This window comes from Carcharodon carcharias, chromosome 9, assembly GCF_017639515.1.
Source record: "Carcharodon carcharias isolate sCarCar2 chromosome 9, sCarCar2.pri, whole genome shotgun sequence".
NCBI classification, from domain to species: domain Eukaryota; kingdom Metazoa; phylum Chordata; class Chondrichthyes; order Lamniformes; family Lamnidae; genus Carcharodon; species Carcharodon carcharias.
In genome coordinates, this window is record NC_054475.1 from 119148190 (window position 1) to 119174084 (window position 25895).

General features: G+C 42.5%; 1 protein-coding gene across 10 annotated transcripts in view; it reads right to left on the reverse strand.

Moving 5' to 3' along the window:
• elf1 (E74-like ETS transcription factor 1) overlaps window positions 1-25895 on the reverse strand; it is a 247525-nt gene that overhangs the window by 91507 nt on the left and 130123 nt on the right. For 7 of the 10 annotated variants that reach the window (XM_041195150.1, XM_041195147.1, XM_041195149.1 and 4 more), the window contains one exon: window positions 16790-16838. The exons of 2 other annotated variants lie outside the window; for them this stretch is intronic. The gene's annotated coding sequence lies outside the window, so the exon portion shown is untranslated. Of the gene's footprint in view, window positions 1-15426; window positions 15450-16789; window positions 16839-25895 lie in introns of those variants that run through there. One more of the 10 variants, XM_041195153.1, reaches the window with a different exon arrangement.

The window sequence follows — 25895 nt, forward strand, 5'->3', positions numbered from 1 at the left end:
CTACTTTCATCGCACCAATGGGACCTTCAGCAGTAACACAAAAGATGGAGGATTCAATACTGGCAGCATTTTGAGACTGTTCAGATATGGGATGCAAGCGTCAGTATGAAAGAACCACCACATAAACAAAGGAAACAAAGACAAAGACCCTTGTGGTAGCTCTTACAGATGGCAGGAACTGGGTAACTATGGCAGGGGAATGAACCCTAGGAATAACTGATGAATGGTCAACTGGTATTTCAGATGTGACTCAAACTATTATGTGATGTACTGTCTGAAACAGAATGACAGGGTTTTTGAGATGACACGTAGTATGGAAGGTTCGGAAGGGAAAGATGACAGTACTGATCAGTCAGAAGGAATTGTACTGGCCACCAGAAGCTTTAGTCTGGCAAACGGTGTTCTAGTTGTGGACTCAATCAATTGTGCTGTGTTGCAGGTCGCAGTATGTAGAGTGGATTGGTTAAAGCAGGGGTGGGGTGTCTACGGCCCATGGGCCAGATCTGGCCCATTGCTCAATTTCATCCGGCCCACAGCAAGATTTCTAAACATATAGACTTATGATAGTAGCACCTTCAAAATAGCATTTATCATAATTATGAATGCGCTTTGGATAAAAGCGTCAGCTAAATTACTGTAATAATATTTAAATTCAGGCATTGTATTAAAACAGCAGGCAAGTTGAACATTTTTTATTCTCTCTAAAAAAAAAGGACTAAATTAGTTGTTTTTTGTGTGTGTGGGGCCCACAACTGATACTGCCCATGTGCGACCATGATAAGAAAACGATTCAACACCCCTGTGTTAAAGTGTTACCCGGATTCTCTAAATAGTAAAGACTGAAGTAAGGCTGAGGGATATGAAAGTTTTACTTACTTCAGGTTCGGGGATGATATCATGTTAAGGTCACTAAAGAGACTGGCGATTTCATGTAAAATAGTCAGGGTAAAACATTTTCTCAGCACAGATATGGTATCCAGTGAAATACCCTTACTGTCTGTGAACCTCAAGTGCCTTAACCTGCAGCGCTACGGTCCAAATGCTGGAAAGCGGGGTTAGGCTGAGTTGCTCGTTTTTCGGCCGGCACAGACACGATGGGCCAAGTGTCCACTTTTTGTGCTGTAAATTTTCCATGATTCTATGATTGAGCAAGCCAGCTATGCAATAGGCTCAAAGGAAATTAGTTATGGAACATGATAAGTGATAAGGCAATTGTTTTTGGGAAACCAGTTGATTTACAGTTTACACAATCAGGACATCATTGCATCCCCTTAACAAGACCTAACATTTCTAACCACAAGGTTAAAAAAGTGTTGACGACATCAGGAGTAGGAGTTTATTGGAAAACCAGATGAATTGTTTTAAAACTACATTGGTAGTTTAGCCATCCGTCTTGTCATAGGTTAAAAATCCTACTAAAGTTGCAGGGGTAATGGATGATGAATATATCAAACTTATTGGTCAAAAGAGAAGGGCAGAAAGAGTGGAAATGCCTGGGTAAGATTATAGGTAGCAATGAAAAAACAGTAATTTTACAACATCAAACTGGTAGGGTACATAGAAAATGCTAACTGCACTGATTATACCTTTACAGAATCTGAACAATGAATAGAAAGTGAAGAGGCACCATATACATTCCATGTGTTGGACAATTATGAGAAGCAGACAATGACAGATAAAGAGATGACAATGGGGAAAAAAGTGATACTGAAGCGCAGCATAAGGTTATTTATCCCAAAGGACAACTATCCAAAGTTAGCACTAGAGTAATATATATGCAAGTAGGGGCCAGCGAATGGAGGGATGCCACCATTATAGGGAGAGCAAGAAAAGCTACCAGCAAATAGAAACATTAGCTGGATGTGCAAGATAAGGGACAGGGGGCAAAGACCCATGGGTTGGCAAAATGAGGTAAAGATGTGGAAGGCCAAAAAATGAAGCATGAGTTCTAAAGCAGACCGGGAAGTGATCATGGCCCTCGGAAAAGATCATGGACTTGCAAAAGGATCTCCAGTCGTAGGAGGGAGAGATCGCGTAGCAGTAATCCAGAAGAGATAGGAGGGTGAGTAGAAGTCATAGGTTGACAAGAGACCATAGAACAGGCTAGGAGTGCCACTAGAAATAGAAGCCCTTATGATCGAGAAGTTTTAGTCGCTACTAACAAATTAGAAGATGGGTTGATAAAGGATGCCAAACAAAAAGAGTTGGAAAGAATTTGGTGTATACTATAAAATACCAGACAGGGGACAGCCAGCCTTATCATCGAGGTGGGTATGCACAGAAAGTGTACTTCCTGATAGCATGTATACAGCTAAAGCTAGACTAGTAGCTCGAAGTTTTGAAGAGAGACTTGGTGATCAAGATGTGGACTGCCCCACTGCAGAAAAAGTCAGTTTGAAGATTTTCTTAGCTATTTTAGCAACATTTTTCTGGGAATATAAATTGATTGATATAAAACCTGCATTTTTTGCAGAGTGAGAAATTTCAAAGGGAAATGTTTTTGAAACCACCAAAAGAAGCTGGTGATACAGAAGGGAAGCTTGAAATTAAACTAGTGTGCTTACGGATTGAATGATTGTCAAGGCTGTGGTCCATCCGCTGAAAATAGGTTATATTTAACTAAAAGACCCAGCAATGTTCTATTGGTATCACAAGGAAAAACTAGCAGGCATCTTTATGATGCAGGTTGATGATTTTCTGTGGGGAAGTTCTGCAGAATTTGAACACTGGGTGATAGATAAAAGGAGTTTAAGGTTGTAAGTCAGGTTTTGGGGGCCTTTAAATACATCAGGTTAGACATTAAGCAGAACAAGTCAGGAGTGACCTTGAATCAACAGCCTTACTTAGAAAATGTCAATCGCATTCCATTAAAATCGGGCCAGATGATCCTGTATCCCAGGAAGAAATAGACCAACTAAGAAGTTTGACTGGGTAGTTGAACTAGTTGTGCACTCAGACTAGACCTGATGCTACTTATGACTTATTGGAACTGAGTACTATGATGAAACATGCTACAGTTGAGGAAGTTCTGAGAGCAAATAAAATATTAAATTAAATTCAGAGAAATGTGCAGTCAAATTTCCAGCCTTGGGTAATCCAGAAGATATGAAGCGAGTCACTTTGGTGATGCTTCACCTGCCAATCTTCAGGATGAATATTCTAGTACAGCTAGGTTTATCATTTTCTTGGTGGGAAAGAATAAATGTTGTCATAAAAGCAAAATGCTGCAGATGCTGGAAACCTGAAACAAGAAACAGAAAATGCTGGAAAAGCTCAGCAGGTCTAACTGCATCTGTGGCGAGAAAGACAGCGTTAACATTTCAAGTCCGTATGACTGCTTCAGCTCTGAAGGAAAGTCATACGGACTCAAAACATTAACTCTGTTTTTCTCTCCACAGGTGCTGTTAGACCTGCTGAGTTTTTTCAATAAATGTTGCCAATTGGCCTAGGAAGTGAAAAAAATAAAACGGTAGTTAAAAGCAGCTTAGCTGCAGAATGATTGGCTCAAGTGGAAGCGATCGATATGGGATTTTACTTATTAAACATTTTGAGTGAAATCCTAAATAAGGGGCATTCAGAGAAAAGTTTGCCCATTGAAGTTATGTGGATGACCATTCTCTATAGGCTAATAATGTACATTCAATAAAGATTGTGACTGAGAAAAAGTTAATGATTGACTTTGCTAGCATAAAAGAAATGTTACAGAAGAAGAGATCACTGAGATAAAATAGATCAATATAAGTCACCAATTAGTGGACTTTTACAAAAAGGAAATTTTGCTTGAAGAAATTGGAGGTCCTAGAAGAGGAATGTCTTGTATTATAAAAGCAAAATGCTGCAGACGCTGGAAATCTGAAACAAAAACAGAAAATTCTAGAAAAACTCAGCAGGTCTAATAGCATCTGTGGAGAAGAAAAGTCTGAAGCAGAGTCATACGGACTCAAAACATTAACTCTTTTTTTTCTCTTATTAGACCTGCTGAGTTTTTCCAGCATTTTCTGTTTTATGTCTTGTATTATGATGGGTTATGTGAAAAGTGGAAAATTGTTTTTTTTTTCTCCTTTGGTTTGTTTTGAAATTATTTGTGTTAAAAATTTATTGTTTAAAGAAAGGAAAATTGTTATATTGTTAAAACACACAGGTAAAAAGCAATGTTTAATTATGTACTTTGAGCACATATACATATGAGATAGCTGGGGCACTGGCAGGGGTGGGGGGGAGAGGAGAGCTATAAGGCTGAACAAAGTCAATAAACTCTCTAAGTAAAGAAAAGCTCTGTGTCTTGGTTTTGACTGCACCAACTGGCTTGGATTCAATTAAAAGTTATCAAAAGGCCCAATCTATTTTCGTAGTCAGGCAACTTACATTCAACTGACAACCTGCCAGCAGATTTCCAGCACTAAAAACAGGAGGGAGTGGGCGGTGAGTAATGGGTGAAGGAAAGCATTGCTGAAGGATAGTTGAAGGAGAAAACTGCTGAGCGAGAATTGATGGGGGACATTGCTAGGGATGGGGTAGTGAAAGAGGACATTGTTTGTGGAGGTATGTTTGGGGAGGTAGTGAAGAAGGTCATTGCTGGGGGGGGTGGGGTGGGGGGTAGTGAAGGAGGACATTGCTGAGAGCCTGTGGTGCTGGGAAGATGAATACGAAGGTGCAGGGAGAATAATTATGGTCGTTCTGCCAATTGCAAAAAGCCAAATAAACGGTTCCAGAGCCACTACCAGTAAATGTATTAAGAGAAATTGGTTTCGCCAATCTGCACAGTGGGCCCATCTAGCACTCGGTGGGCAACATACTCAAGTGGACTATCATGTCCTTGGGGTCCCAGTGGTGACATATGACCCTGACTTGCAAGGAATAATGAGGCTCCTGCCTGTTTGCAGCAGTACTCCTGACTGGGTGAATGAAGACGGACTCAAAAAATGCCAGTGGGCCATTTTGGTCTTACTCCCCTGAAAAATTGAGCAATAAAGAACAAAATCCGGACCTTGAAAGAAAGTCATCCAGCCATTTAAGCACCTCAACACCTTCCATTTACATAGCATCTTTAACATAGTAAAACATCTCGAGGGGCTTCACAGGAGCTGTTATCATACAAAAACTGAAACCAACCCAATGACGAGGTCATTTGGACAGATTGGTCAAAGGGGTAAGTTTTTAAGGGGGTGTCTTAAGGAAGCAAAGAGGAGAGGTTTAGGACAAACATTCAGAGCATAGGTTCTAGGCATCTGAAGGCAGGGCTGTCAATGGTAGGGCAAATGGTGTAAGGGTTGTATAAGAGGCAAGAGTCGGAGGAAAGCAGAGTTCTCAGAGGACTGTAGGGTTAGAGGAAGCTAAAGAGGTAGGTAAGGGTGAGGCCATGGAGGGGTTTGAACATGAGGATGCGAATTTGAAGTCTGAGGTGTAACCAGACCAAGAGTCAGTGTAGGTCAGTGAGCACAGGATGAGATGGGTGAACGTGCTTTGTGAGTTAATACAGGTAGCAGAATCATATAAATGTGCTGCAATAAAATTAGGCCCTTAATATTCCCTTCCTCCTGGAGGGGCAGTATTCACAAGCTCACTGGCCACCATCAAGTGGGATAACTATGAACAAAGCCACATTCTACATCATAGTTTTTTTAATTTGGCAACAATTCTTGTAAAAGTTAAATAATGGATAGTTTTACAGAATGTGCACTTAAAACCCTGGTCAGCCCTAACTCTTTCAAAAAAAAGTACAAGGTAAGTGAAAGTGTGGGAGGCCATTTGGCCCATTTAGCTGATCCTTCTGCGCCAGTAATACACCTGGGGATTCTCCCAATCTACCTGCCACAACTTCAGCAGAAGAATGGCAGAAATTCCAAAGAAATGCCAACTTTACTGTAGGATAACAGGGAAAATCCTATGGAAATTCTACCCATTGATCTCTTCTCCTCCCAGTCCCACAATATTAAATGATGAATGATTACTGAGCTCTTTCCTCTATTACTTTGCCTGAGGTATCAATCATTTTGTGTGTGACCTGCTTCCCGACATCAGTCCTGAATTTGCTTTTTGCCAGTTTGTACTTATGAGCCCTTGTCTGGTAGTTTAATTTGAGCTCAACTTCAGTGTTTTATTGCTGTAATCTTTGTCAAACATTAACAGAAGTACTGTTTACCTCAAGGCTTTTCAATATGTACTCCCTTTGTTACATCGCAGTAAGGTTCCACACATCAACGTTCAATACTGAACCTGAGTTCAATGTTTTCCAACAGAAATTGTTAGCTAACCAGGTAGGTGTGGCAATGGCTATACTATTTTTGCCATATGCTCTAATTTTACTAGAAATTGTCATGCACACACTCACAATACAGGTAAATATACTTCAGGTGTATACATTTACTTAACAAATATCTCCCACCATTTAGTAGTCAAGGAGATAAAACACATTCAACAATGAAAAAACCTAACTGTTTTTTGTCTAATCATTTTACTAAAAGGTTAAAGTTCAGATGTATTCAGCATGTGTGTAGGTATTTGAAATACATGCTCAATAATCATATCTGCTACTTGTGTTTTATTATATAAAACACATTGAAGAACCAGGTGAGGCTAATTGCAATTAGCCACATGTGACTGATGGAAAACACCGCGATTTGCAATTGGGGTTTCCACCATAGAAATTTACATTGCCTGCAGATACTGCTGTGAGCTTTCAGAGCTCATTAAGTCAGTGCAACTCTGCTTCCTCATTACTGGACCTTCCCTACCTACCATTATACACAGTATTGAGTAAATGCCAACATATATTAGGGATGCTGGCAAAGGATGCCAGCCTTGCCAGCAATGCTCACATCCCATGAGCGAAAAAAAATTCACAGCTTGTTGTTTACAGACTGCCCATCAATCAATGTTGTGAGACAGCCAAAAGGGTTTTCTTCCCATAAATCAAACACTCAATGAATATAATCGACTGTGATAAATTGCAGACACAAAATTGTAACTTTTCACAAATTGTAAGCACAATATCAACAGAAATACATGGGCAACTCTCCTGGGTTGAAATATAGTAGTGACAGCACTCTTAGTCGCTGCTCTGAATGAGACCAAACTTGCATTTGTATAGGATTAAGTGACCTCCAGTCATTCCAAAGTGCTTTTTTTTTCATTCATTCACAGGATGTGGGCTTCGTTGGCTGGGCCAACATTTATTGCCCATGCCTAGTTGCCCTTGAGAAGGTGGTAGTGAGCTGCCGTCGATGTAGTGTAGGTGCACAGTCCATTAAAATATTTTTTGATGTGTAGCCACTGTAATTGTAGGAAATTCTGCCAGAGCTCTCAGTCAGAGTTCAGACAAAAGGTCATCAACCCGAAATGTGGGGCAGGGTTTTCCTGTGGGCTTTTGAACTCCATGATCAGGCTCAAAAAGGGGTCAGAAACCCGCACTGTGCGGGAAACAGTCACTCACCTGTGCTTTTCCCTGTACTAGCTAATTAGTGGCCAGAGGGTAGACTTGCCATCCAATGAAGGATGATGGGTATGCTTTCCAATCAGAAGCTCTCCAGCTTGCACGCAGCAGCAGGATGCCTTGGCAGGTAAGTGAAGGAAAGGGCACCCCAAGATGGAGCCGAGCGCTCTCCAACCTTTTCAAAGTTAAAGCAAAAAATGGCCTTTGCACGAAAGGAAACCCTTCCATGGCTCATATTGCACCCAGACAAGCAGGGAAAGCCTCTGAGCCAGCCTGGAATTGGCCCCACCATGGGGAGGCCACCTTCAGTGTCTACACTGTCCTCTACTGCCTGTGGGAACCTGGAAGCCAACAGGAAAAGCCCAGCCAACCTCCTTCGACAGTTAATGACCACTTAAGGCCTATCTCAATTGGCTACCCACCACTTACAAGCAAGTAGCCCTGCGCAGCCCCCCCCACAATCCTGCCTCTGAGTAAATGGTCCCAGCAGGGTCTAAAAACCCATCATATGGACTCTGTTTCTCTCTTCACAGAAACTGCCAGACCTGCTGAGTTTTTCCAATATTGTGTGTTTTTATTATTGAAGAATCTTACAACTTGTGCGGTTACTTATGACGCAGACATTACTGGGAATATATCTTCCCTCGATGGAAAATGCAGGAGCTGTGAAAATAGACAGCAGTCTCCACGTCAGAGCTTAATGGCACATCCCTTTCATTACTGCAGTCCTTTGTTTAACCCCACAGCAACACATTATTGCTTTGCATATTCAGTACAATTGTACAAAGTCCATAATGACCCACATTCAATTCATCAAATGAAGAAAGGAGCTATTCTTTAATTTCTTATGAAAAGGATTTTGCCACAAGTTCTAGTGAGTAATAAATATAATACCTACTGTACTAGACCCAAAATAATGAGATGTTTTGGAGTTAATCATAGGGCCTGCAGTAAAAGAGCGACATTCACACCCCTACATCTGCATATCATATGCTTTCCTTTGTCATTTTTAACAAACAGTTCTGGTTAAACTGGTTTCACCTACAAGAGCAAAGGCTTTTGAAACAACTCACACATTTGATTTAATTTGTTAACCCATAATACTCCACATACATTTTTAACAAGGTGTGATTCATGAACTTGTGATGGTTATTCCAATCCTAAATCTGCTCACCCTTACACAGCTTGTTGGTCATTGGCAGTAATCTTGAAAGCCCACAAGCAGGAGTGAAGAAATCATGTTTGGGTGGCCTCTACAGATGAACTAGGTTTTGCAGCAATGAGTTATGGAGCTATTGAGTGTTTAATCTTGCAGCTCATGATTTCTAATACAGTGGTAACATCAAGTTTAAAATGTAATTGGTATCATTTTCATGCAGCTAATATATTGTGTCCTGACAACTTTCATGACCGGAATCTTTTGTGCTTCATTCAAATGCAAGAAGAATGCTAAATACTTCCACAAGACAAGGGCTAATCACTGGATTAGAAACTCAATGCCACTTTGCAGTGCACATCACAAACTAAATGAGAGTTTTTTTTAAACAGCAAAATACTGTGGATGCTGGAAATCTGAAACAAAAACAAAAATACCTGGAAAAACTCAGCAGGTCTGACAGCATCTGCGGAGAGGAATACAGTTGACGTTTCGAATCCGTATGACTCTTCATCAGAACTCTTCTTCAGGTTACAATACCTCAAATCCAGCTATCCAAAAAACTGACCATGTCTGAAAATGGGATTTTTTTTTAAAAAGTGGGCAATGGTAGAATACCCCATGGAGACATTGTGCCTAATTAAAAGTTTAATAATTTAAGCATTCAGCCTCTGAAAGATTTGTATTAGTACTTGTTTTAGTTAAGTAATTAACCACAAATCCAGAGTAGATGGGAAAATTCCAAATGTGCCCTTTGGCCAGTAGTAGAATGAAGAACAAAATAAACGCTTCCATGAAGTATCGCACATCTGTCTTTTTCCACGCTCTGAGTGGTCAGAACAACCCTTGACCCCCACCAACTCAGCACGACCTGACCCGACTCGAAGCTCAATCACAACATGGTGCCAGCCTCACCATTAGTGCCACACTGCAGGTATCATTGGTGAATGAAAGTGCTGTATGACAGTTTCCTGTTACTGACAGGCAAACTAGATCTTACACGACTTTTAGAATGAAAATAAGCAACATAGGAGAGGGAAGTAGACAGAATCTAGGGCCAAACAACATTCATAAGGGAGGATTAAACACATAGGACATATTGCAATATACATGAGTCTGAAGCCAACCCTCTGAAAATCAGCAAGATCCATTGACTCAGTCCCAAGGCTGTCAGTTTTGAGACACACTAATTGTATCTCTGCAAACAGCGTCTTGACTGACTGACACTTTCTGTACATTTTAAACAAACAGTCCACCATCCCCACATGGAGACTTTGCAGAATGCCTGGTGTCACCCTAAATTTTGACCATGGTCCACAATCCCCGTCCAGATCTGCCTTCCCCACACCCCAGCCTCAAGTTGCTGAGCAAGGTGTTAGACAACATGACAAAGTTAAAAATAACTTGATTATTTCCTGCTTTGTCACTCCTTATTTCACTTATCACATTGCACAAAATTTGCCAATCTTAATCTACAAGAAAAAAGAAATCATATCACAAATCAACCCACTTGCAAACGCAGTTCATCCACACAACTAAAACTCTCAATTGTGCAAAACTGTGCACACATACCTGTAACAGTTCTACCTCAGCAAGTAGCCTCTTTACAAACTATTTTGGCTAGGCAATATATAATCTATCATTAAATGAAATGTGATAGATAAAGAAAGAAAAAAGACTTGCATTTATGTAATGCCCTTCACTTCAGTTTAATGTTCCACCTGAAAGATGCCACTGTCAAACAGTACACCACTCATTTAGAACTCCAGTGCAGCATCAGATTACGTGCTCAAGTCATTGGAGTTGATGAATGACCGGATTACCTATTTTGGTGATGTTGGTGGAGGGATAAATGGTGGCCTGGGCACCAGGGAGAACTCCTCTGTGCTTCAAATTGTGTCCTGGGACTTTTCACATTCACCTGAGGGGGACTCAGTTTAACATCTTAAGTCAATGACAGCACCCCCAACAGTGCAACACTGAAGTGTCAGTCTAAATTTATATGCTTAAATCTCTGGGATGAAGCTTGTGCCCATGACTGCCTGACTCAGGGTCAAGACTGACACTTTTTGTATATTTAAAATAAATAATTCACCATCGCCAAACAGTACCTTTGCAAAACGCCTGGTGTCACCCTAAACAACTTTGACCATGGTCTGCAACCCCCACCCAGATCTGCCTTCCCCACACCCCAGCCTCAAGTCGCTGAGCGAGGGGTTAGACAACATGACAAAGTATGCACTTGTAAAGAAAGGATGCAGTTACGTGGAAACATGGATTTTATTTTTACACAATAATAGGGCAGGTGCCACTTTAAGAGCATCGAGGATTTACAATGGCTAGATTAGCAGAGAGACAGATCAGCAGAACTGTTGCACAATAGGGTGAGTAGGACAGAATGCTACACACACAACATAAACAAGTTTCCTTAGGAACGAACTGCAGCAAACATTATCTACTCAAAACCTGCAGACATATAGTGAATAAAGCGCACTTGTTTATTCAACCCCCTTTTTTGGTGCCAAGAATTTTAATGTACATCAACATCGACCAATTCAATAGCATTTATCACATGCAGGAAAATGTGCTTTATGACTCAAACCAAAGGGAGACAAAAAGGAGAGAGAAGGGTTTTTAGGTGGGAGATGCAAAGAGAAATCAAGGAAAATTATTTTGCAGAGGTTTCTGAAAAGCAAGAGGTAAATCAGAGGAAGTTGGATGATGAGTTCCAGCAGGTCAGAGCAAACTGACACTAATGGTGGAGGAGAGGGGATGGCAGTAGGTTGGTGTTTCACATTCTGCAGAGTCAAGCTCCAGAAAGGCTCCAGCACAAGATAGAAACACATTGTGGTGTTGAAAACGCATAAGGAGATTCACCCAGGAATATAAAATACTGATAATCTTCTCTGCTGCCAGAGTGAGAAACCTTATCTTCAGTATTTACAGCCACATATCCAAAGAAAACAAAATACAAATTACCCTCTCACTATGCAGTGGAAGCCTCTTAAGCCATTTGGTACCATTCCACATATACTAATACATTATAGATAATCGATACGTGCCAGTGGGCTACATTCTACGATTGAGCCAACTGGGGTGCAATAACATCAAAGCGTGAGAGTACAGTTTGAGTGGTTTACAAGAGCTAGAACTCAGCAGTTCAATTACTTGCTTAGAACCATCAGCTTTTTTTTATTCATTGTAATGTATACTACTTATCATGGAACTGGTTAGAAGTGCTCCGGGCTACAGTTAGCAACCTAGTACTATTAAGCTGCTCTTGGGAAGATAAGCAAAATGGTAATAATAAAACCACAGCAGTGACGTTAACCCTAAGACATACAGCACAGAGGAGCTGGTGTTATAGGAAAGTCAGCTTTTTGTTTTGTATAGCAGCATAAAGGAAAATATTGCATGTAGTGAACTGGCATTAGAATGAGATTCAATCTGGGCAACAAGTTGCATTTATATAGTGCCTTTAACCCCATAGTAATACATCCCAAGGTGCCTCACAGGAGCGTAATCAGACTAAAATTTACCCAGAGCCAAAAGGAGGAGACCTTAGTATAGATGACCAAATGCTTGGTCAAACAAAAAAGTTTTCAGAAGGATCTTAGAGGGAAAGAGAGGTAGAGAGGAACGGAGAGATTTAGGGATAGAATTTCAGAGTTTAGGGCCTAGACAACAGAAAACATGACTAATAATGGTGGGACAAAGGAAGAGGGGGTGTACAAGAGGCCAGAGTTATTATACTGACCACCATAATGAGTGGTATCAGCCAGCATTAACTATTAACAGTATTAGCTGTATAGTCTCAAAAATAATGCAGCACCATTCCATGATAAGTAGTATACATTACAATGAATAAAAAAAAGCTGATGGTTCTAAGCAAGTAATTGAACTGCTGAGTTCTAGCTCTTGTAAACCACTCAAACTGTACTCTCATGCTTTGATGTCATTGCACCCCAGTTGGCTCAATCGTAGCTTGTAGCCCACTGCCACGTATCCATTATCTATAATGTATTAATATATGTGGAATGGTACCAATGAACCACAAGGGACTAAGAAGGGATTTACTCCAAGAACACAAAGCACACTCAAATCAGCACCTATGCAACATAAGATTATGATACATGGAGACTTCCTGATCACACCATTTTGTATAGGGGAAGTGCTCGTGAAGAAGAGGTAGCTTCCCAAAGGTTGATCAGACAACAAGGGACAGTTTATAGGACTAAGCCCAGCACATTTCCCCACCAACACGACATAAAAAGTCTGTATGATTTGGTACTTATTAAAAAGAATTACACCATTAATCTGTAATATATGTCTCTTGGACAGTCCTTTAAGGGTCATCTTTGGCAAGTGACACTTGGATGATCAGTAACTTTTCAACTGTTCAAAGCACACATGGTAACACACTAACTCTTCACAAATATCAGTGCAAAATTCAAACACTCCTGACATGTATTGCAAAATAAGAACAGCAGGAGTGACCACACCATCCGCAACCCCCAACATCCCACCTTCAAGATATATAGTGCACCAAAAGAGTCAACTTGAGATCACTCTAAATATAAGGCCCTCATACCATTCACTAACAGAATGTCCAATTCAAAAAGTCATGGCTGGGAGAAATAAGCACATTAAGATGCAAAAATAATTTAGAGATACAAAGTTGCTCAGGTTCTAACCCTGAACATTTAGGTCTTATTTTTTTGACAAGGCCTCATCAGCCCTCTCAGATGGACATAAAGGATCCCATGACACTACTCTCTCTCCTGTTTCTCTTGTGAAGAGGGGGAGCAGGGGAGGGGGGACAGGCAAGGGGATGAGGGGGGCAGGGGAGGGGAGGAGAGGAGCAGGGGAGGAGAGGAGTAGGGGAGAAGAGGCCAGTATCCTGGCCAACATTTAGCCATCTACCAACATCACAAAACAAATTATCTGATCATTTACTGGTTGAGAGAGCTTGTTGTGTGCAAATTGGCTGCCTCATTTCTTAAATTAGAGAGGTGACTTCAAAACATATGTTATTGGTTATAAAGCTCTGGAGGTTGTAAATGGCACTATGTAATTCTTTATTTGCCTTGTACACCCTACACTGTAATTCTACTTTTCAGACACTGGAGGCCCTCTGGTAGCTCTATAAATAACAATACGAACAATAAGAGATTACTGTAACATTTAAACTTGCTTCATCCATCAAGCTGCTTATATTATGCTTATATTTGCTTCCAATCTCCACCCCTCCATCATTTTCACATGGTCCATCTCTGACACTTCCCTTCCCTTCCTTGACCTCTCTGTCTCAATTTCTGATGATAGACTGTCCACCAATATCCATTACAAGCCTACCGATTCCCACAGCTACCTCGACTACAGCTCCTCACACCCCACTTCCTGTAAGGACTCCATCCCATTCTCTCAGCTCCTTTGCCTCCGTCGCATCTGTTCTGATGATGCTATCTTCAAAAACAGTTCCTCTGACATGTCTTCCTTCTTCCTTAACCGAGCTTTTCCACCCACGGTCGTTGACAGGGTCCTCAACCGTGTCCGGCCCATCTCCCGCGCATCTGCCCTCACGCCTTCTCCTCCCTCCCAGAAACATGATAGGGTCCCCTTTGTCCTCACTTATCACCCCACCAGCCTCCGCATTCAAAGGATCATCCTCCGCCATTTCCGCCAACTCCAGCATGATGCCACCACCAAACACATCTTCCCCTCATCCCCCCCCCCAACCCCCGGTGGCATTCCATAGAGATTGTTCCCTCCGTGACACCCTGGTCCACTCCTCCATCACCCCCTACTCCTCAACCCCCTTCCTACGGCACCTCCCCATGTGAACGCAAGATATGCAACACCTGCCTCTTCACTTCCCCTCTCCTCATCATCCAAGGGCCCAAACACTCCTTTCAAGTGAAGCAGCATTTCACATGCACTTCCTTCAACTTAGTCTACTGCATTCGTTGCTCCCAATGGCATTTCCTCTACATTGGAGAGACCAAACGCAGACTGGGTGACTGCTTTGCAGAACACCTTCGGTCTGTCCTCAAGCATCACCCAGACCTCCCTGTCGCTTGTCATTTTAACACTCCACCCTGCTCTCTTGCCCACATGTCTGTCCTTGGCTTGCTGCATTGTTCCAGTGAAGCTCAACACAAACTGGAGGAACAGCGCCTCATCTTCCAACTAGGCACTTTACAGCCTTCTGGACTGAATACTGAGTTCAACAATTTTAGATCCTGAACTCCCTCCTCCATCCCCACCCCCTTTCCATTTCTTCCCCCTCCTTTTTGTTTTTTCCAATAATTTATATAGATTTTATTCCACCTATTTCCATTATTTTTAAATCTATACCTTTTAGTCTTATTTCACCCCACCCCCATTAGAGCTATCTGTACCTTGCTTGTCCTCTTAATTAGCACATTCTTTTAGATAATATCACCACCTTCAACACCTCTTTGTTCTTTTGTCTGTGACATCTTTTAGTTATCTCCTCCTATCACTGCTTGCTTGTCCCAACAACCACACCCCCCACCTCTTAAACCAGCTTATATTTCACCCCTCTCCTATTGTTACTTAGTTCTGTTGAAGGGTCATGAGGACTCGAAAAGTCAACTGTACTCTTCTCTGCCGATGCTGCTAGACTTGCTGAGTTTTTACAGGTATTTTTTAATTTTTGCACATATTACATGACGCTCATCCACAATTCCCCATTCAGCCAGAATATCATGGGTGTTCAAGGCGTAGAGGAGAGGCCAACTGCTGTCCCAAAAAGAGCAGCAGAAGGGGGAAAACATTGAAAGGGAATAAATTGCCTCAGCTCGCACTTCTGCACCTTCTTGCTGTTGTTTGCAGAGCAGCCTGCGAGGTAAACTGTTTAACTTCAAACCGGGGCAATGGTCTACCTTGGAGGAAGATGAGAAAGAACAAAAGAGGAAGAGGAAAATATAGAAGTAAATAAATTCTAGGCACGACTTATGTCTAAAAAGCAGGCATGCATGCTTAAACAAAAAATTAAAATACTCAACCTCAGGGGAAAGACCAACAAGAGTAAGAGTTTAATGAGACAGCAAGTATTTGTAGTCAGCTTAAAGAAGCTATTGAAATTCCGGCAAAAACAGCCAAGAGCTAGTTCTGATATTGCAGCAAACTACCGCCATGTGTTTTACAGATCAGAGTTCAATTTAGGGTTGCATTTTTAAAGCAGTGTAATCATTTCTTTATTATGTCTTATTGTGCTATGCTTGTGCTAAGTGGTAGTCAGTAGGAAAGGCTGAACCCCAATGCTGAAGGTTGACTGACTTACACACTGGAAGCTGTTACATATTTAATTAAATTAATTCACTCACAGCGTTAGGCTTGTCAAGCTTTCCATCACCGCCAATACTACAGTTTATCAGCACACACCACTTAACCAAAATGGTATATATGTGTAGCTTTAAACAGAACTTAAAGAATGGTTAAATTAGCACCTATATGCAACAGCTTTTTAAAGAGTACCTTGTAATTATTAAATTTATCCAGTATGACGAGATAATATTTTCATGCTCAGTGACCCTTAAAGATTTGCACACTTTTATCCTCATTTAAACCGACTGACGCTGACTTGCTCAGGGCCACAGCCAAAAGCAGCCCCCACTTCCTCTTCCATCATTATAGAGTAAAAGGAAGTGGAGCTTTGTCTCAGAAAGGTCAGAGGCTTATCTTAAGTTGGCTTCACCGAATCATAATAGCATAGGTGACCATTCAGCCCCTCATGTCTGTGCAAGCTCTTTGAAAGCACTATATTATTAGTCCCACTTTCCCCTGCTTTCTCCCTGTAGCCCTGCATATTGCTCTTTTCCTCTGGCTGGGAAGGAGATTGCTCATGCTGGCCAGTGGAAGAGGGGGAAAAAATCTGCATTTCATCATCACTTTAAAACAAACGCACAGCTGTTACTCTTATTTCAAAGCTGTACAATATAAAAAAAGAGGGAGTGGCCACCACACTCAGACCTTTGGGTAATATTCCAGAATCACCTCTTGAATGACTCAGCCTCGAGGTATCTCAGCCAGGGGAACTGAGCATCACAAAAAAAAATAGCAAAAATATTGGCCCAGTTATTTCAACTTGATTGAAGTCAATTGTTTAATAGCCCTGAACTTAAATTAGCCCCAAAGCAGCTTTTGGAATCCATTATCAACCAATTGGAACTCACCTCTTGACAAGGTGATTCTATCATCCAGAAGGAATGTCGACTTTGTAAGCTGGCGAATAAAAAAAAATAAAAATTTAGAAAAATATTCTGAAATCATGTACAAGTTCAAATAGTGGAAAAAAGGAGTAAAGATGTAGGAGGAGTGAGAACATAGAGAAAAGGGAGACACAAATAAGAAGGATTAAATTATGGAAAATTATTTTTAAATATAAATATAATATGCTTGCATCCAAACAGCACTGGGTTTATTTCAGTTCATGGTGTCAATCATTTTAAAAATCAATAAACAAAAATGGCTAGCTCAGGGACAGAACTTATAAGATAAGGGAAAGATTTGATAATATTTTGATAGCCCAATTAAGGATTATTTCCAGCTTTGTGCTTCTGGTAAGGCTGGCTGCACACCACAAAACTACATTGGGAAACTGCGAAATTTTCTAAACATTGGTCGGACAGAAGCACCAGATGCTAATTTCTGGTTTTCTGGGAGAGGCTCCTAGCCCATCAAAAAATATCAAAAAATTAACCCAATGGTATTGATATTGAGTCATGCAGAGCAGATGGTCTCAGGTTTAATACCTGTGGTGAGCTGGCTGATGTCAAGCAACTGGCACACTAATTCTTCGCAGACTATCGTGGAAGCAGAGGGGAAAAAAACTGTTTCTCCAGTTTAATTGCTGCCCAAAGGCCTCTGCTGGAAAGTGTGTGTGTGTGTGTGTGTGTGTGTGTGTGTGTGTGTGTGTGTGCATGCGTGCGTGAGGGAAGGAGGGAGGGAGGGACGGAGAAAATTTATCTCAAGTGCTGTCCAGGGTTGAGCAGCTCATGAACAAATCAGCATGTAGGATGCCACACGAAGACTGGCCACCTGAATGATGTTGCCTACATGAGTTAAAACCATGTGGGGAGGGAAGGAGAGAAAGGGGGCAGGGAATGAACATTACACCAGCGACTGTCACTGTCAGACACACCTGTGACTTTTGGTGTCTCATGATGAGGTTCACTGCACGAACTGGAGAGCAAACAGAGAAATTTCATTTGCAATTGGGGGTGGGGTTCTCTCGCTGGCACCCTCAGTCACTCAGGTTAGCTTCAAAGCTGGGGGGGGCGGGGGGGGCGTGGGTAGCGTCCTCCTTGTCCTCAGCATCTCTCATGGAAGAGGTGTGGTTTGAGAGTGGGAGCTAACAAATCACTAATTAGCTACTATTATGCACTTGCTAGAGATACTGGCAGAGGCTCAGAAGCAGGTTGTCCACTTGAACGTAAAATCAACGGAGACAGAGTCGGAAAAGGACAACACTGAAAACTATTGCAGAAACAATGGAATACTACCCTTTGTCTGAATTATGGCGCGATGTTCTTATGCCAGTCATAGTTGGCATCCAACAAGGGAAGGTTTGGGTTCACCACATGATGCCCCCCCACCCCCCGCCCTTCCCCACGGCCCAACTCCCTCAGCTGAACAGACAGATTTGGCAAACATAAAACAACTTAGTGGGTGAGGGCAGGTATCAGTTAGCATGACCCATTCCAAAAACACAAATCCTCTGCAGCAGACAGCAATCCAGCAGTTGCCTGTCGGTCGCTGCTAGCTGTAATAGATCCTTCACTGTGGAGACCTGCTGCGCTTATATTCCTCTGAGGGGCAATTTAAAAACAGCTACTGCACGACAGTTCACAATCACATGTTGATCTTGTACCGAGGCTGCACAACCACTTCAAGTCTCCAGCTACATTACTAGATTTCAGTTATAGATTAGACCAGTGCTCACGACTGGTAAAAAGGGGCAAGTTAACAGCAATCAAAACCAAATCTGGACAAAGTGAACACAAGTCAAGACTGTTAAAGTTCATGTTACCATAAAACTATAACCTGCCTTCACATAAACTGCCCCTGGCAGCAAGCTCACCCATTTTCCAGTGAAGCGTTCAAGATTTCACAGCATAGCAAAATATTGCTAACCTATTACCTGTGCTTGTTGCATTGATGACATCTAGCTCCTGATGAGGCAGCCAGACACATTGATCTTTATATGCATTCCCCTCATTCGTGCATCCTATATTCCAGATACTGGAATATGGGTTCTAAGGGCGCTAGCCATCTCTGATACCTGCCCTCACCCACTAAGTTGTTTTATGTTTGCCAAATTTGGGCTGGGGGGGGGGGGGGGGGGGGGGGGGGGCATCATGCGGTGAACCCAAACCTTCCCTTGTTGGATGCCAACACCCGTACACTGGATCAGAATCAAGAGATAGCAAATCAGGAGCTTTGCAAGTTAGGGTCACAGAAGCCATGAGAGCTCCTACGGGAGTGGTGTTAGCCATGGCTTAGTTGGTAGCACTCTTACCCCTCCAGACAAAAGTTTGTGGGTTCAAGGACCACTCCAGGGGCTTGAGCACAAATCCTAGGCTGACACTCCAATGTAGTGCTGATGGTGTGCCGCACTGTCTGAAGGTCCTATTGTTCAGTTGAGATGTGAAATTGAGGCCCCATCTGCTCTAGCAGATGGGCATAAAATATCTATGGCATTATTTCAGAGTCGGGAAGTTATCCCAGGTGCCGTAGCCAACATCATCCCACAAACTATATCACGAAAAAGTGGTAATCTGGTCATTACCACATTGCCAGCTGTGGGAGCTTGTTGTACATAAATTAGCTGCCTCATTTCCTACATTGCAACAGTGACTATACATCAAAAATACTTCACTGGCTGGATATTGCTTTGGATGTCCTGAGATTGCGCAAAATTCAACACAAATGCAAGTCTTTCTTTTCATTTTCACCTTGATTTCATACCAAATCTGGCTTTCCCCGATTTACTGATTGAATTATTGGATAGCAGGCTTCTCAGTCTCATAATAATATCAGCAGACAGTTTTGCTGATGTGAAACAAATACAAGAAAAGACAAAGTTTCTGACAAGTGCTCCTATTTGTGTATTCATCAAGCCTCGTCACCCATCCTACTGGTTGATTTATTCTACTCTGTGGTTGAATATGTTTTCCTGTAAAGGAACAAAGTCACACTGGTCACCAAGGTGGTTACCGATCATGTGATATTAGATACGAGATCTCATGATACCAAGTTATTTGCCTCTTACTTTTCTCCCTTTGTAAAACACGCACTGTCAAAATCAACAGAAAATAACAAAATTCTTAAAGGCCACTGCAAACAAGCAGATAGCACTTTGGATGAAAATTACTGGAAATTTATATGTGAGCAATAAAACAAAAGAACTAAGAAACTTTACTTCAAGGGGCTGATCGAGTTTTTCGAAAATAGGTTTAACAAAAAGGCTGAGCATGTGCATTGCAAAAATCAAAATGTCAGGGCCTAACCTTAACGTCCATTTATATGATCATCATTTCAATAGGCCCTGACTTTATCGACATAACTGTGTGCTCATGAGAAGAGGAGGGAAGGGGACTGGGAAGGAGAGAGGTGGAGAGTGAAAACAGACGTATAGTAAGAAAGATACACACGAAAAAGAGTGCATGCAAATGGAGGATGAGAGTGAGAGTAAGCCCATGAGAGAGATCAAGGGAGAGGGGCAAGTGAAACCACAGAAAGTCTTGGAAAAAATGCTTCAAGATACTAAGGAATTCTCAGATTTTCCATAGCTAATGAATATACCTCCTTTGTAGAAATGCAAAGATGAGAGATTCAGGTAAACATGTTGTTTAGGACAGAATATCAAATATCAGAATATCAGAAGTATATATGAATGTTTCGCCCTGATAATGTGAGCAGACTGATGTAAACATTAAAGTACAGCTGCGCAACTTTCTCCAACTTCCACATAAACACAAGGACCTAAATTTTAGCAGTAAAAGCACCTCTAGGCCTGTTCCCACTGCCCTGTCAAGGGATGAGGTCCAACCATATCTCTTCATTGTGGTAAGGGTTAAAGTTCGTCAGCCTCAGGTGTACTGGTCTGCATGACTGCAGAGTGCCAACAAAAGGCAGGCTGGATCCAATGGCTGGAAAAACTACAATATACCATCAAGTTGCTCCTGCATTTGTATTTTTGTTATTCATTCACGGGATGTGGGCTTTGCGGCTGGGCCAGCATTAAATGCCCATCCCTAGTAGCCCATGAGAAGGTGGTGGTGAGCTGCCTTCTTGAACCACTGTAGGCCATGTGGTACAGGCACATCCACAGTGCTGTTAGGGAGGGAGTTCCAGGATTTTGATCCAGCAACAGTGAAGGAACGGCAATATATTTACAAGTCAGGATGGTAAGTGACTAGGAGGGGAACTTCCAGTTGGTGGTGTTCCCGTGTATCTGTCGCTCTTGTCCTTCTAGATGGTAGGGGTCATGGGTTTGGAAGGTATTGACTAAGGAGCCTTGGTGAATTCCTGCAGTACATCTTGTAAATGGTACACACTGCTGCTACTGTGCATCAGTGGTGATCAGCAGCCACCTTGGTGACCAACGTGACTTCATTCCTTTACAAGAAAACATATTCAACCACAGAGCAGAATAAGTGAATCAATAGGATGCTGACGCGGCATGATGAATACACAAATGGGAGCACTTGTCAGAAACTTGTCTTTCCTTGTATTTGTTTCACATCAGCAAAATTGGCTGCTGACATTGGTGGATGGGATGCCAATCAAGCAGGCTGCTTTGTCCTGGATGGTGTCAAGCTTTTTGAGTGTTGTGGGAGCTACATTCATCCAGGCAAGTGGGGAGTATTCCATCACACTCCTGACTAGTGCCTTGTAGATTGTGGTCAGGCTTTGGGAGGTCAGGAGGTGAGTTACTCATCGCAGAATTCCTAGCCTCTGACCTGCTCTTGCAGCCACAGTATTGATATGGCTAGTCTAGTTCAGTTTCTGGTCAATGGTAACTCTCATGATGTTGATAGTGGGGGATTCAGTGATGATAATGCCATTCAATGTCAAGGGGCAATAGTTAGATTCTCTCTTGTTGCAGATGGTTATTGCTTGGCGCTTGTATGGGGCAAATATTACTTGCCAGTTGTCAGTACAAGCCTGGATATTGTCAAGTCTTGCTGGGCTTGGACATGGACTGCGTAAGTATCTGAGGAGTCGTGAATGATGCTGAACAAATCATCAGCAAACATCCACACTTCTGACCTTATGATGGAAGGAAGATCATTGATGAAGCAGCTGAAGGTGGTTGGGCCGAAGACACTACCCTGAGCAACTCCTGCAGTGATGTCCTGGAGCTGAGATGACTGACTTCCAACAACCACAACCATTTTCCTTTGTGCTAGGTATGACTCCAATCAGCGGACACTTTTCCCCTGATTCCCATTGACTCCAATTTTCCTAGGGCCGCTTGGTGTCACACTCAGCCAAATGCTGCCTGGATGTCAAGGGCAGTCACTCTCACCTCACCTTGGGAGTTCAGCTCTTTTGTCCATGTTTGAACCAAGGCAGTAATGAGGTCATAAGTGGAGTGGCCCTGGCAGAACCCCAAACTGGGCGTCAGTGAGCAGGCTATTGCTAAGCAAGTACCACTTGATAGCACTGTTGATGACCTCTTCATTGCTTTACTGATGATCGAGAGTAGACTGATGGTGTGGTAATTGGCCAGGTCGGATTTGCCTTGCTTTTGTGTACAGGACATACCTGGGCAATTTTCCACAAAGCTGGGTAGATGCCAGTGTTGTAGCTGTACTGAAACAGCTTGGCTAGGGACACGGCAAGTTCTGGAGCACAAGTCTTCATACTATTGCCGGAATGTTGTCAGGGCCCAGAGCCTTTGCAGTATCCAGTCCTTCAGCCATTTTTTGATATCACGTGGAGTGAATCGAATTGGCTGAAGACTGGTATCTATGAAGCTGGGGACCTCCAGAGTAGGCCGAGATGGATCATCCACTTGGCACTCCTGGCTGAAGATTTTTGCAAATGCTTCAGCCTTATCTTTTGCACTGATGTGCTGGACTCCTCCATCATTGAGGATGGGGATATTTGTGGAGCCTCCTCCTCCAGTAAGTTGTTTAATTGCCCACCACCATTCAAGACTGGATGTGGCAGGACTGCAGAGCTTAGATCTGATCCATTGGTTGTGGGATTGCTTAGCTCTGTCTATCACTTGCTGCCTATGCTGTTTGGCATGCAAGTAGTCCTGTGTTTATAGCTTCATCAGGTTGACACCTCTTTTTTTGGTATGCCTGTTGCTGCTCCTGGCATGCCCTCCTGCACTCTTCATTGAACCAGGGTTGATCCCCATGGCTTGATGGTAATGGTAGAGTGGGGGATATGCTGGGCCATGAGATTACAGATAGTGTTTGAGTACAATTCTGCTGCTGATGATGGCCCACAGTGCCTCATGGATGGCCAGTCTTGAGCTGCTAGATCTGTTCGAAATCTATCCCATTTAGCATGGTGGTAGTGCCACACAACACGATGGAGGGTATTCTCAATGTGAAGACGTGACTTTGTCTCCACAATGACTGTGTGGTGGTCACTCCTACTGATACTATGTTTTCCCCTCTTGTTGGTTCCCGCACCACCTGCTGCAGACCCAGTCTAGCAGCTATGTCATTTTGGACTCTGTGAGCTTGGTCACTAATGGTGCTACCGAGCCAGTCAGTGAAGGACATTGAAGTCCCCCACTCAGAGAACATTCTGCACCCTTGCCTCCCTCAGTGCTTCCTCCAAGTCAAAAACAGAATTACCTGGAAAAACTCAGCGGGTCTGGCAGCATCGGTGGAGAACCAAAGAGTTGACGTTTCGAGTCCTCATGACCCTTCAACAGCACTGATTAGTTCCTCCAAGTGTTGTTCAACATGGAGGAGCACCAATTCATCAGCTGAGGGAGGGCGGTACGTGATAATCAGCAGGAGGTTTCCTTGCCCATGAGCCTTCATGGGGTCCGGAGTCGACCTGAGGACTCTCAACTGTTTACTACTGTGCCTGAGCCCAGCGCTCTGCTGGGCCTGTCCTGGTGGTGGGACAGGGCATACCCAGGGGTGGTGTCTCGGACATTATTTGTCAGGCATGATTCCATGAGGATGACAATGTCAGGCTGTTGGTCGACTAGTCTGAAAGACAGCTCTCCCAATTTTGGTACTAGCAGCCAGATGTTAGTAAGGAGGACTTTGCAGGGTCGACAGGGCTGAGATTTCCATTGTTGTTTCTGGTGCCTCGGTCAATGCCAGGTGGTCTGTCCAGTTTCATTTCTTTTTTGTGATTTTGTAGCAGTTTTTTTACAACTGAGTGGCTTGCTAGGCCATTTCAGAGGGCATGTAAGAGTCAACCACATTGCTGTGGGTCTGGAGTCACGTGTAGGCCAAACCAGGTAAGGACGACAGATGGGTTGTTACAACAATCGACAATGAAACCATCAGACTTTAATTCCAGATTTTTTTTATAATTGAATTCAAATTCCACCATCTGCTATGGATTCGAACCCAGGTCTCCAGAGCATTTCCCTGGGTCTCTGGATTACTAAACCAGCAACAATACCACTATGCCATTGCCTCCCACTCACCTAGTCTGAAGTCACATGTAGACCAGACCAGGTGGGGACAGCAAATTTCATTCCCTAAAGGACAATAGTGAACCAGATGGGTTATTCCAGCAATCGACAATTTTTAATTGCAGATTTTTATTAAATTCAAATTCCACCATTGGCCATGGCAGGATTCAAACCCGTGTCCCGAGAGCATTTCACTGGGTCTCTGGATTACTAACCTAGCAACAATACCACTATGCCGTCGCCTCCCTTTCAGTGTCAAATACACTGAAGTTGTTGGTTTGACTGGACTTTTCTTACAGAATCTCATTTTTTCACCACTTATTCACCCCACCATTGACCAGGTATCAACTCTAGCCTTGCAGCTCAAGAACTGAAGAAGCTTGCCGCCTTTATCGAGAAGAATAAATAGTAACACAGTCAATCTTTCTCAACAGTATTACTGTCTTAGCCTTTTTAAACTGTAACATTATCTGCCCACTAGCCCATTCAGTCCATAATATTATGATCTTGGTCAAGACTGGTAACTTGTTTTTAAGAAGAAATTCAAAATTCCAGATACTCACTAAAAGAACAAAGCCATGAGATTCCATGAAAGAATAATTTTTAGTATACAAGGGTCAAACAAAGCAAACACTAAATACTGCTTAGGTAACTACCTATACCCCAAAACTCAAAATCAACATAAATATGGATTAACAAGCAAATTGCAGTCAATTATAAGAGACAGATCTTATGAACTGGCTTGGCAGTCCGCTCAGCATATAAGTCATCAATCTCAGACACAAAGTCCTTCAGAACTCTGTCTTCCTTAAAGAATTTCAGCTCCTCTTCTTGAGCTGCAAAGCTAGGATTTAGCCTGATCTCCAGATGATAGCAGTACACAACCGACCCAAGTTCCACAGGCATGGTCTTCGCCAAAACTGGCACGCGTCTGCAGAACCTCAACTCTGCTTATGATGGTCAGGATTAGATCGACCAATGTCAACTTCAAGTAACAGAAACAGCTGTAGTAACTGTATATTTGCTATTCTCAGCCTGCCTGTACTGCACCACTGGGGTCATCATCTGAGTTCTGATGGCTCTGTGTCCTTTTATATATTTCATCCAGTTTCAGTCTCCCCAGACGTTTTGGTTTCAATCTCAATTTCAGCCTCAGTTTCTAAGGGTCAATTTCCTTTCTCAGTTTCCTTTTCAACTAGGGTGTATCTCAAAAAATACAAGCTTTGAAACCACAGATTCCATCACAATAACCTGTCTGTGGGAGGACTTTGCAGCAATAAGCATTGTGCAAAGGTCAGACTCACCTGTACAGTCACTCCTAAGTAGTAAACCAAACTCCAAAGCAAATGTTATCTGACATAAATGGGAGGAGAAGAGTAAAATTTTTAAAGGGCCAACCCAGTCTGACCAGGCCCCTCCCCATCCTCTAAGGGAAGCCCGGTCACACTAACAGCACAGTCTCATTTACAGAGTTGCCTCTTACTGCATCCCTGCCCTGTGTAAAGTTTTGGGTGGGGAATTCAGTGGAGATACTACCCAGGTATAATTTGCTTTCTGTCTTTTGGCATGTTTAATTTACCATACAGAACTCCAAACATGAGGAAACACAAGAAAGTGGCCCTTGCTTTAAAACAGAGTGGTTGTGGACCACA